The sequence below is a fragment of the Saccostrea echinata genome, unplaced genomic scaffold, assembly GCF_033153115.1.
Source record: "Saccostrea echinata isolate AGI-Se365-2 ecotype Australia unplaced genomic scaffold, CSIRO_AGI_Sech_v1 ptg000016l, whole genome shotgun sequence".
In the NCBI taxonomy this organism is placed as follows: Eukaryota; Metazoa; Mollusca; class Bivalvia; order Ostreida; family Ostreidae; genus Saccostrea; species Saccostrea echinata.
This window is the reverse complement of record NW_026889765.1, coordinates 17,047,236-17,059,940: the sequence shown is the minus strand read 5'-3', so window position 1 is coordinate 17,059,940 and position 12,705 is coordinate 17,047,236. Positions and strand designations below refer to the sequence as shown.

General features: G+C 32.6%; 1 long non-coding RNA gene across 1 annotated transcript; it reads right to left on the bottom strand.

Moving 5' to 3' along the window:
• Nucleotides 1-3,056: 3,056 nt before the first annotated feature.
• Nucleotides 3,057-6,860, bottom strand: LOC133188964 (uncharacterized). Its single transcript, XR_009721358.1, has 2 exons — nt 6,678-6,860; nt 3,057-4,689 (listed from the first exon to the last, which is right to left on the bottom strand). It is a non-coding gene; the product is annotated as an uncharacterized LOC133188964 (long non-coding RNA).
• Between the last annotated feature and the right edge of the window lie 5,845 nt (nt 6,861-12,705).

The following is a 12,705-nucleotide window of genomic DNA, read 5'->3' as shown; positions in this document are numbered from 1 at the left end:
CAGGTATGTCAAGGCAGTACCCAGATCATTTTTCGGCGAATTTAGACTTTTTTCGTAAAATTTAACAGTGATGAATTGGAAAAGCCATAGATAAAACATTTACTATTATTATCCATTGTATAGACGTCATTGAGTCCTAGGCTAAAAGAAGCACTCCACTACGACGTCATCACGTGACATCTATAAATAGAAAATTTGCCTTAACGAAAACGTGAAGAGTTCAACACTACCCCCGGGATAATTAATTTCTTTTTGTGAAAATAATTATGTAAAAACATCACTGGGTCAGGAAAAGTGCTGCTAGAATCCTACTCTCCCGAAATAGTAAAAATTATTCAAAAGTTTCGCATGAAACCTTACCAAAATTTTTACATTTTGTACATACGATCAAGGAATTGTCATCAATTCATGTTAACCACACGATTCTAGCAGCATTTTCCAAGTATTATAAAATACAAGCTTTTGATACAAACAAAAATTATGTTTCAAAGTATGCGGCGTGATGTTGAACTTTTGCATTTTTGTTGTTATAGAACGACAGAGGAAAGGGTGATCTGGATTTCAAAACACTGTCTGTGTTCATTTAAAAAAAAAAAAAAAAAACATGATAAAAATAAATTAGCGTACCTGATTCTTAATCTTTAATTCCTTCTGAATCACACATGACATTCACGGTATATGCTTTAAAACACCCATTTCATATATTTGTTTCCATTAATTCTCGTCACGTTAAGTTTCACTCGGCTAATATTTGATCAATAGTTATGACGTCATGGGTTTGGTATTAAACCCCGGCGATAAATACTTAGCTATTTATACCACCCAAAACGACAAGATATAGTTTATATTATGTTTTTGAATGATTTAAATTATTTCTTGGACCTGAAATTAAACTTTAAATGCAGATATGAAGAAATCATTATCTCTAAAGTTCACGTCACACAGCTTACTATGATGTCATATTATATAGGCATGTAGAGTATCTGGGTGTAGCCTTAACATATCCTCATGAACATACCACGTTTCTTCCAGTGCATACATTTGACTGCATGTTCATGTACCTTCATAACAAAACGTGTCCATGAAAAGTTTCTGCTTAGGTGCAGTTTTTACAAAGGATTTGATCCTCTTTTTGTAGAGGGTTTCTAATTGCGGCTATTCCTATCTTACTGCAGGTATTGGATCAGAGTTTATTTAAAAAAAAAAAAAAAACTCTACGTCAACAAATGTTATTAATAGGTAAAATATCGGAATTGATGTATCTGAAAATATTCTACACTTACCAATGTAACAATGTTCTATAAAGAAAGATATAACAATTATTTTAAGGTGGTAGGATCCTGCTTTCAAAAGTAATGATATTTTTTTTTATCAGGTATACTTTTAGAATCTACACATATAGCTTAATTAAAAATCAAAACAAAAAATGAGGGTCAGTGAGCTTCTTTAGGCGCTACAGAGCATTAAGTATGACCTTTTTGTACTGTAATTACGTCTAACACAAAAATCAACTTTTCAACCCCCCCCCCCCAACCCATTATTTTTTATTGAAATAAATTATTGGAAAAAGCAAAATGGTATTTCATCTTGAATAAACACATTAAAATTTGTGACAACAAAAGATGGCCAATTATTTACTTTCTGCACTCAAGAATGTCAGTTTTCTGGCATTAAAAATTTAACAAGCAATAAAATGATTTGAAAGTAATGATATTTTACTGAATTTAAGGAGAATGGTTAAAATATCTTATATCTTCAGAAATTAAAATTGAAAGTGGGGGTCTGTGATGATAATTTTTTATTATTACTAAAATATGAATTTTAAATAAGATTTTAGGGGGAAAAAATTCTAGATTTTCACAATATATTTGCTACATTTGTCAAGTATGTTGATAGAATTCACTACAGTTTATTCAATATATAAGTAAAGACCAGCATAAAACAGTTCACGGCATAACTCTGTCTTCAGGCTGCATGGAAAAATATACTTCGAAAGAAAAAAAATGATCATTTTATTCTTAAAAAAACCTTCCGCTACAAAATTTAATTCCTCATTTAATGCTTTTAGTATGGAATTTAATTGAACATAGTTTAACTGGCATTGTGGAACCCAAATTTGTTGTAAGAAATAAATATTTATGCAGAATTTTTTAAATATAGGTCAAGACAAAAAAACTGCCTAAAAGCTCAGGAGCGAACTTCTTTAATAGCATATGTAATGTTGCTATTTAAAAAAATAATAAAATAACAATAAAATAAGTAAGTAAATGCATAATGTTTGTCAATATTCTTTGGTTTTGTAGATAAAAAGCTTTAATATTACAAAATAACACAAGTGCACCTGATTCCTAGAAAACAGTTACACTGTCCATGTAATACATGGTAGGCTCTTGACAAAATTAGGATAGTCATATATATTATCCAAATGAGGGACAGGTTACCTTGATTCGCTCATAAGAATTTTAAAAGTATTGAACTATAGTCTAATCGTCATGTTTCTATCTGAAGTCAAGCATACAGAGGCCAGGTATGCATATCTAAAGGCCTAACTAGGCTCTAACTCTGTTCAGCAGTAATTCATATTCCTTATCGATCTTCAACCATTAAAAAATATTGTTTTAATCGTTCAATGGCCGTAAACATAAAAGTATCAACAAATTACTTTCGAACACACACTTGTTTTAACTCATTTTTTTAAACATCAAAACAATAACTTTTCATCATAACTGAGCGCTCATAAACTTTCCGATAAAATGTCGATTATTCGCTTCTGTCGGGAAAGATGGCGGCTCGTTCTTAGCTGCAGAAAGTGCATATAAACGGAGCATTCTGATTGTTGGCTAATTTTTCTGTCAATTAAAATCAGCAATCCGCCAATTATAAAGGAGAGCCCAATTTAATTTGTAAAACAGTAAAGGTGTGATATTATATATATATATATATATATATATATATATATATATATATATATATATATATATATATATATATATATATATATATATATATATATACCTGCCCATATTCCATATAAGTAAGATGACTCAGCTCCCATATAAAGAATGAAAATGGTCATTTATTTAGGAGCACAAAGCATAAGAGCTGCAGAAAACATAATACCATATAAAACGTTGCAAAAGAATATTATACCATAATCAAGAACATGTGATGTGTTGCGACAGGTAAAAAATACAACACTCCTCCAATAATTGAAAATAAATCAAAAACATATATATATACATACAAAAACATTACAAAACTATCAGCCAGTTGTATCCTGGGAAATGTACTGACTATGAAAAAATATTGTGCAAAAAAGTTTTGGCCATTGGAAGGACTAGATATAAAGTATGTGCTAAACAAAGCAGTGATATGGGTTGTTCATCTGTCACCTTAAGAAGGTAGGCTATATCTATCAGTTCTCTAACTGCTTTATCCTATAGGCTATCATATTCAACATCATATACAATGCATATGTACAAAGGGAAAATAAGTGGTTGTGTACAAAATATGCTATTTATCGCTAAGCACACAGAAAAATACTATTGATATGAAACAATACAACAAAAGAAAATACAGAACATGTTCTTACAAGAATGTTTAACTACTTAGAGCCAAGCAGTAGCCCCTGTCTACATGGTTGCTATTGTAGTGGATATGAAGCCCCTGTCTTCACAATCCAAATGGAAACACTTGAGTCACCTAAAATTTTAGTGTTGGGATTCTGATGTACTTTTTATAGGCACACGAGTTCCATCTGCCCATACTTTGAAGAACCCAAGTGAGGCAGCTGTGGTGGCAGCACCAATTCGAAAGCTATGCGTGTTGTAATTTTGTAAGTCTAGGTTACAAAAAGCTAAGGCCGAACGCAACTGCTGTGTGAAGTAGTGACGAGAGATGGGTAAACCGTCCATAAATGAGAACAAAGGCTCTGACTGTGAAGAATGCTTTTTGAGATTGAGGTAATGCAGTAGAGCTTGGTACGGGCATACTAATGGGTCCTCGGTATTTTGTTGCAAGTGTAGTGTAGTTGTGTTTGCCTTTGAATGTTTGAAGTGAGGTATATTTATGTCTATGAACCTGTTAAGTGGACTGTCGCATCCTATAGACACATTTCCAAAAAGAAGGAAATGTTGAGTTGTATTGTTTGTTTTGGTTATTTCTCAGACTCGTAAAAAGGCACAAAACGCTAGAGTAAACATGGCACGTAAGAGTGATTTTGTGAAATCGGATGTAGTGGTAAATTTCAAAGCATGGATAAGTTTTCTCAAAACTGTTGGGGTTATTGGAAGCCATGGTCGGATGTCGGTTTAGATTTACGGAATCCTTGGAGCATTTTACGAATGATGAAATGCTGTGTTATATCTGTGCAGTTTCCAAGCTGGAAGATGAAACTTAATGAGGAAATTAGTGTGGAAGTTGTGGATGCGGCAAATCCTTTCTGATAGCACTGTGCAATAAACCCTGATAGGTGTTGGAATCAAGGTGGTAGTGGAGAAGCTTGGTTCCCAAACCACTGTTCAATGAAACATTTGTAAGTTGAAAAGGCTGAAAAAGCAGATAGAGTTGACGGTGATAAAGAATTTCAAACTAAAATGTCAGCTGTTTGGGTCAATTTGTCACTAATGCTGCCGGAACTGGAGTTGGCCTGCTGTCCATATGTAGGAAGCAGGCTCGGAATTCTTTCACCTGCAAGCGAGAAAGTAAGTCAGCAGCTGTATTAGATATTCCTGGAATGTGTTTGGCCTGAAAATGAATATTGTGTTTCAATGAGAGGATCATAAGACGTCTCATTAATTATATAAGGCGGGGGTCTCTTGAAGTATTTTTGTTTATAACATGCACCACGGCTATATTGTCTGAATGTAAAACCACAGTACAGTTTTCCAAAAGGGGGGCCCATATCTCTAATGCAATAACAATGGGTAGAAATTCCCTTATTGAACTATGGTATTTCAACCACTCTGAAGTGAATTCATAGTAAAACCACTTTGTACCAAAAGTGCATTTATAAACATTTTTTAATAAAAGAAAATAAAGGACTATATATAGATATCTATAAATATCAAATGTGCAAATAATGTTTTATAATTATATTTTATTTATTTATAATCATAGAGGGACCTAGTCAAAATGAATGCAAAATCAGAGGGAAATAGTTCACTCTTTATTTAATGCAGAAGGCAAAAAGCATCGCTTAACAAAATGGGGCCAATGAAAAAATCATTATTAAGCAAATGATAATTAATATTGTAAATAATGATTAGATAAAAAAGCAAGACATTTGAAGAGATAGGGGGTGTGGAGGGTCAATTCCTAATTTATTTTTAATGTATTTTAATAATTTATGTTTGTCTACCAAACTAATATACCACTTCACTTGTATCCGTTATTAAGCCTATATACAAATGACAAACACTTTTATTCATTTTTACATACATATCTTTATCATCATTTTTTTTTATCAGCAGGGGATTGCCTCTTCATGAAATTCTTTTCAACACCAACAATTTTAGCCAAAACCATTCGAAACATTCCTGATGCTTAAGACATGAAATCTTATCATTTCTCACATAGTGTTGACATCCTTTCTTCCATATTCCTGCAAAGCCATTTCTACTTGACTTATAAAGACTGTGTCTTTGTTAGTACTTCTCAACATTAAATTCATGATTACAATGCATATATGACTGTTTCTTTTGTTCTCCTCCAAAATTTACAAAAAAAAAAAAATAATAAAAAATAAAAAAAAATAAAAAAATAACAAGGTAGCCATGATTATCCACTGGATAAGAGACTTAACCCACCTCTGGGGAATGGTTAACTTTGGCCAATATTTAACCACTGGATAGCAAAGTTAACCAGCGGATAAATTCTGAGCAACAGAATTTAACCAGTGGTTAAAAGTTAATTAACTGCTGGATAAGAGATTTAACCAGCGGTTAGCGCTTACCAAGGTTTTGAGCAACCCAGTCCTGAACACTAGACCGTGGCTAGTACAACAGTCTTTAAGATGAAGGTTAGACTCTTTGACCCGCTGGTTATATATATGAGAAATTGTCTATATTTCTAAGCGAATATCTTGGAATGAAACTTAGCACAGTGACTTATATTAGACGAAATCCTCGTTTAAAACGCGTTAAAAATGAAGTCAGTTTAGCCACTGTACAATCCACACTATAATCTAGGTCACATGAATCTAAGTCATTACCCCCGATAAAAACAAAATAAGGTGTTGTGGTTTATATCGCCTAACTGCAGATACAATTAAAGACAAATGGCGATTATTGTTTACAAGTCCACCGCTTATTCCAAAATAGTTCACTTCCTTCAATCCAGATATATCAAAAACAGAATCAGCTGGACGGTCTGTGTCTAAGAGTAAAAATGACTTCAGTCTTTTCACATGCGAGTCTCCCACTATCAAGGTTGACATCGTCAAAGTAAACAAGAAACGATTGGATGAGGAAATTCATTCACACGTAACCACGATTAGTCATATGTTTGAGTGGCGAGATAAATAAACACATTATGTCCAGTTGATGCCTCGCACTGAAGAATCCCGAAACAATGTCTGTTTAGCCTTTAGCGTCACTGCGCGCCATTTGCACAGAATGGGCCGTAGAACCGATGCTATCGATAAATCACGAAAAGGGGGGTATATGTACAACAATTACCTTTGGAAATATGTACTACGTATCCTTGGCGTTGTTATAACCTTTATGGGGTCGATGGAAAGTCGTTATAGATATTGCATAAGCACATTAAACACTCCTTTACAGACAGTAAAAATATTGTGGATGTTTACATAATGGACAATGAATGCGCATGCGCCGACTAGCTAATATGCATAAAGATCAAGTGCGCATGCATGAACTAAAAATACCTATCAAAAGACAACATCAAAGTAAATATAAACAAATACACGTGTCCTGGTCAACATGCATAAACTATTTATTGACATAAAGGACAAGGTTTGGTAACGGCCCAATCTGGCCCCTTATTTGATATAAAAATCAGAACACAGTTAAAATTGTTATAGTTTGTAGTTAAGAACTTAAAATGATGCTTATTTTAAAACCAGCACTCACTTTGATTCAAAGCTTACACGGAGGCCACAAGAGGGTGCAAAAATAAGACATTTTCCCGAATTTCCTCAATTCTGGTCAAACTTCGTCAAATTTGAGATACATTTCACTTCGGGAAACATAGAGCACAAGCTTGCCTATCTGAGATTTTTATACATAAGATGCATCTGATACTAGTGTATGAAATATATAAATTTGGTAGATAGGCAAGCTTGTGCTCTATGTTTTCTGAACCAAAATGTGCTGTAAAATCGATGAAAATTTACATAAAAATGAAGGAATTCGGAAATTGACATATGTTCTGACATTCCTGTGACCTCTATATCTCCCATAACTTAGAACCAGTACTCATTTTGTGGCAGGGGTGACAACAGGTTTTTAACTGATAAACTGTTGCATCATTCTAAAAGACACCTCGAACCGGGGGTCAAAAAAGAGTCTTAGCCTATCTTGTTCTTATATATATATACTGTATGGATAGTCTTTAAATGTCACGGTAATGAGTCGTATTTATGAACTTTCTAATTAAGAAAACGTCTCGGTAATGAGCACCTTATTTCAGAAGAAATATAGCGGTACATATAATATCTTCCTCCCCTTTAGAAGTATTTAACAAATTCCAAAAGGATGCTGACTTTATTTCGACCTAAAAAGGAGTACTTATTCACCTTTCATTTCCCACATGCAGTTATAGTATTCAAGAAAATCTGATAATTATATCTTAAAATGTTAATTACATTATATAACTTGTAAAGTAATATGAGAATTATGAAAAATGAGTCAGGAATATTTCCATGTGAATTATCAACATGATATTATTGGAACGAGATCATATATATGTTCTTGTATGTGTTAATCGTTTGCGTAATTGAAGTTATTATAAAATGATTTATGAATAGAAATCGTCTACATGTTGCGTTGACAAATTCAAGAATAAAGAATAAAAAGTGATAAAATTCAGAAGAATTGGTTTTGCTCTCATATCAAAGATATGTTCCTTATTAATTTCAATTTGATTTTGTTTGAAAGAAAAAAACTCAAAGTCTAATGATAGAAAAAAAATGTTAGCAGTATTTTTTATTTTGATCCACAAAAAGGGTATTAAAAATTTGTCACAACCAACCTCTAGTTGTGCTGAGTTCTTTGAGTTACATATGTACAACCCAAAACATTAAATGCTATTTCGGATGAATCATGCTCACCAAAAAATAATATTTACTTACATATACTTCATGACTATGAGGGGAACAGTCGAACTGTTGTTCCGAAGTGATTGGGAAGACCCAACAAACTGTTGCCCGAGACCTAGGGCCCTAGGTCTTCCCCATTATCATTTGAATGTTCCCCGAGTTGTCATGAAATAAGCGTTTTATTACCTAACCTACTATTTAATAATTTTAAGTAATGATAAAGACATAATAATAATAGATTTTAAAATACATCGACAACAGTTTGTAGCATTTCTTAAAATCAAAGAAAACAAGATGAATATTAATCAAATCCTCACACCGATTGGTGTAAAATCAGAAAAATTAATGGAGTAATATTATCATGCATTTATAAATTTATGCATGCATACATTGTATAGTAAACAACGTCATGATGATTTGAAAGTTTGAATATAACCCAGTCAGATGTCTAAGGTAAAGATCTACAGGGAGTTAAAGGGGTCTATATTTTTCCAAAAATATCCTCAGAAAAGGTGTTCTTGATCTCTTCTCTAAAATGATATTAAATGGGTATCGGGATTACTTTTCAATAAAAATTTTAAATGAATGCCAAGAGAGTCCATGCACATGCGGACATCACTGGATGGACACCTCTACGTGTAACGTTGTCGCCTATGGCCCATCATATCCTCCCAGGTCCACCATGTCCTTAAGGATAGAGTGTCGACCCAATGTAATCCATGCACCCCTTCAATTCTCCATCTGACACCAATTTCCCAAGCAATAACTTATAAATTTGGTTTGTGAGCTGTGACATTTCATACAAAGTAGAAAGTCTGTCGTCACCCTAGAGCTTGCACTCAATTCCGCTTTAAAAACCACACTGGAAACTGAACTTCAAAGATCACTCAGCAGAGGATAAAACACATCCAAGTTCACTAAAAGTGGGTAATATTGCACACACAATGTCATCCAAGATCATTAAGTATCATCATTACATCATTACCTCCAAACCTCTTCTGAGGAATACTATCCAACACCCAATAATTGACCAAACTAATCAAACAAGTCCGACGAGTATGAGTAGCTAAATATAGTAACATAGACTACAGTAGTGACCAATAGAGCGTAAAAAATAACCTCCTGATGCCACAATAAACACAACTTTTACATATACAAACAATAAACTAATACAAACATTGACACAATGTCACTTGTGACAAAAATTAAAATAGTTTTCAATAGTCATTTTGTCATGTCATTTTGGAGACACATTAATACTATATTAACTTTTCTCAAACGCAGAAAAATGTTAAAAGATCCAGTGATTCCTATCTTAAATACAGAAGGGGGAAACAAATTTAGGAATTTTGCATGTATGTGTTTTAAATAAAACAAATCGGGATTCATCTTTGGATCATTTACTATAAACATGACCTCTTATAATCAGGCTATAGAAAACTTTCATTTAAAAAATTGATTAAAGGAAATAATTCATGACTATAAATAATGCATACATTTGTAATATGCAAAATGAACATGGAAAATATTTTTGGTGGGGACATCATGTTTGCCCATTTTGGCGATCTATAAAGGTTCAACAAAATAAAAATCGCCAAATTTACTGTAGATTGTTTGTTTAGTAACTTAATACATAACATATTTGCAGATATTTAAGACTAAAACTTAAAAAGAAATTAGGCATGAACAATAAAAATACATTCCAAGTAAATGCAAATTTCATCCTCTCATATTATGGTTTACCCTGCAGACCAAACTATTCCAAGTTTGTGGTTCTCCAAATACTAACTTCCCGGAAAAAAATGGGAGAAAATTCTTAAATCATGTTATTTATGTTATTAAATATCTAAGAAAATTAATCATCATTATTTAATTTTTTTACTGCAATGCATAAGAAAATCGGATTCAGAATGAGTAAACAGGACACAAGCAAGACTAAAGTTGTTAATATTCATTTTTCAAAGCTATACTCCGTTACACTAATATCATTTTGGTGCTCTAAAAGCACAAATCTCCAGAAAAATGTTTTGACCATTAAACAAGTATTCTCGTTATTGATATCCACATGTATTTGTTAGGAGTATGGTACATGTGGTTACAATAGTCCTCGTGTCAAGAGCTTTGAAAACCTTGGCATAATAATAGACTCTATTACGTAATGCCTTGCCCTGTATGGGTGATTTCGAACATTGTCCATAGAGAAATAAAGATATTACTGTTTAATTCAGTTCATGGGGTGTATTATTATACGTGTGCCTATATAAATGCTGGATCCTGGAAAATTGGATTACATGTGTCTTTTAATCTATTTCTTTTCATTTCTTCACTCTTTCTGTGAGTATTTTTTTTTATTTTCAAGAAAGGGACCAGACCGTTATGCATCCAACAACCATAGTTGTTTGTTTTATTCTATTATTGTGCTCATCTTATGTCATAGAAGAGTGTGATACAGGTAAGAAATGCAACTATTTTAATATTATATTGATTTATATTGCTCTTAAGTTTGATACCCGAAAATGCTCAATAATAGAATGCTTTTCTTTTGATTAATAAAAAATTATTGCATTAGTTTTTCTGTACAATTTTCACAATTTATCTATAGAACAAGATATAAAGAGGGGGTGACGAAATGCGTTTATCTATATAGTAGTTATATACCGACCTGGTCGTGATACTCCGTAAAACTGGATCAAGAAAAAAACTTTAAACCCAATTTCTGCCTTCCATTCAATAAATTCACAACATCATGACGCGTTTAAGTATAATTTATAATACAATTATTTCCAGTAAAAAAAAAAAAAAAACATGAATAAATAATAAACGTTTTTATTTTATTATTTTACAATCTATGAAATTTAATAATAAAATGAGACAAAATCAAGCTATAAAAATCAATATAAAGAAAACAAACGTGTTATAAAATACAATGAGCAACAAATAGGAAGAGAACCAACCAAACAAAACGTCAAACAAGCAGACCTAAATACAATTTTTAAAAAAATGAAAAAAGGAGGGGGTCAAAATACAAATGTCATGTAATCTTTATTGAAAAATATGTCAATAGGGTTCGCCGACCACTGTCTCTGGTTCTAAATTTTACTGTGTTGTTATGGGGTATACGAAAGACGCTTGATCACGTCACACGTGCGTTTTAACACGTTATTTTTACTTTCTCACTTTTGTTTATCAACTTGATTACGAGTTTGCGATGGTTATATACCTTTGAGTTCCTCGTTTTGGGCGGTAAAATGGTCACAGATATACCAAACCATGCTGTAATATAACTAAAGTGGCGTGTAGCTATAAAACGAGAAGATCCTTCGACGAAACGGTTACATGACGTCCCTGGATACAGCTAAAGATCACGCTTTTGTAGTTTGCCACTACTATTTCCAAGAGTCTGACTAAGGGGTCAGAGTCAGGTGCAGTAAGGTTGATTTATTGATAATCTGTGCAATATAAAGGATTTCTTGATTTCATCAGTGTTCATTTGATTGCTCTTGCATGTAATGGTTTATTGAAGTTCATGTAGCTTAAATGTTTCCGTTTTGTTTTACATTTCAGAATTCAGAATTTCCAATACTAAAGTAAGTACAAATTTAATCATGCATCATGCAACTCTCGTAAAAAACAAGTGAATTTATAGTTTTTATTTATCACTGAGCCATAACATGTAAAGAGTTATGACTGTATGAAAAGTGAATCACAAAATAAGATTACATTTATTTATTAATGTAATTTGATTCGACAAAAAATAATAGTTTGGTTAGACTGAAGTGCTTGCTGAAGTCCAGTGACCATATGTGACTTAAATTTCAGCATAGCAGGTGATGGAAGACAATTTGAAGAGACTCCACATTGTTAAAAGCAACTGTGGGAAAAATTAGCAAGTACCAAGCACCTCGTCTGTAATGGAGGTGACATGTAGTAATCAAATCCAACATGTTGTTATTTTTGAATTTTCTACAGGAGAGACTACCCCTGAATACAAAGAACCTATTCATAACCTATTCATAAATAGATCCAATATCCATGCAGACTTTGGACAACTTTTCTATTGACCACTTCCAGAAATTGAGAATTGTAAAATAGTTTAGGATTACACTGGTTTCAACAATTAAACATGTTCAGCTATTTCTCAATGCCTGTGGTATATGAACTGAATTTTATCCTTTATATATTTTGCAATGGCTAAGTCTGGGAATGTCACTTAGTCGACAAAAGTGCACACTAAAAATGCTGAAGAATTAAACTAATTACAGTCAATATGAAAGCTTAAGTGTACAACTTCTTCTTTTGCATATACCTATCCAATGTAAACACTGCTTACTGAAAAAGTTCTAATTACAGTAATACATGCTTATAGCGAATATGCTTATAATGAAGTGGAGCTTAAAGCGAAGCAATTTTCATTCTCCTTGACTTCA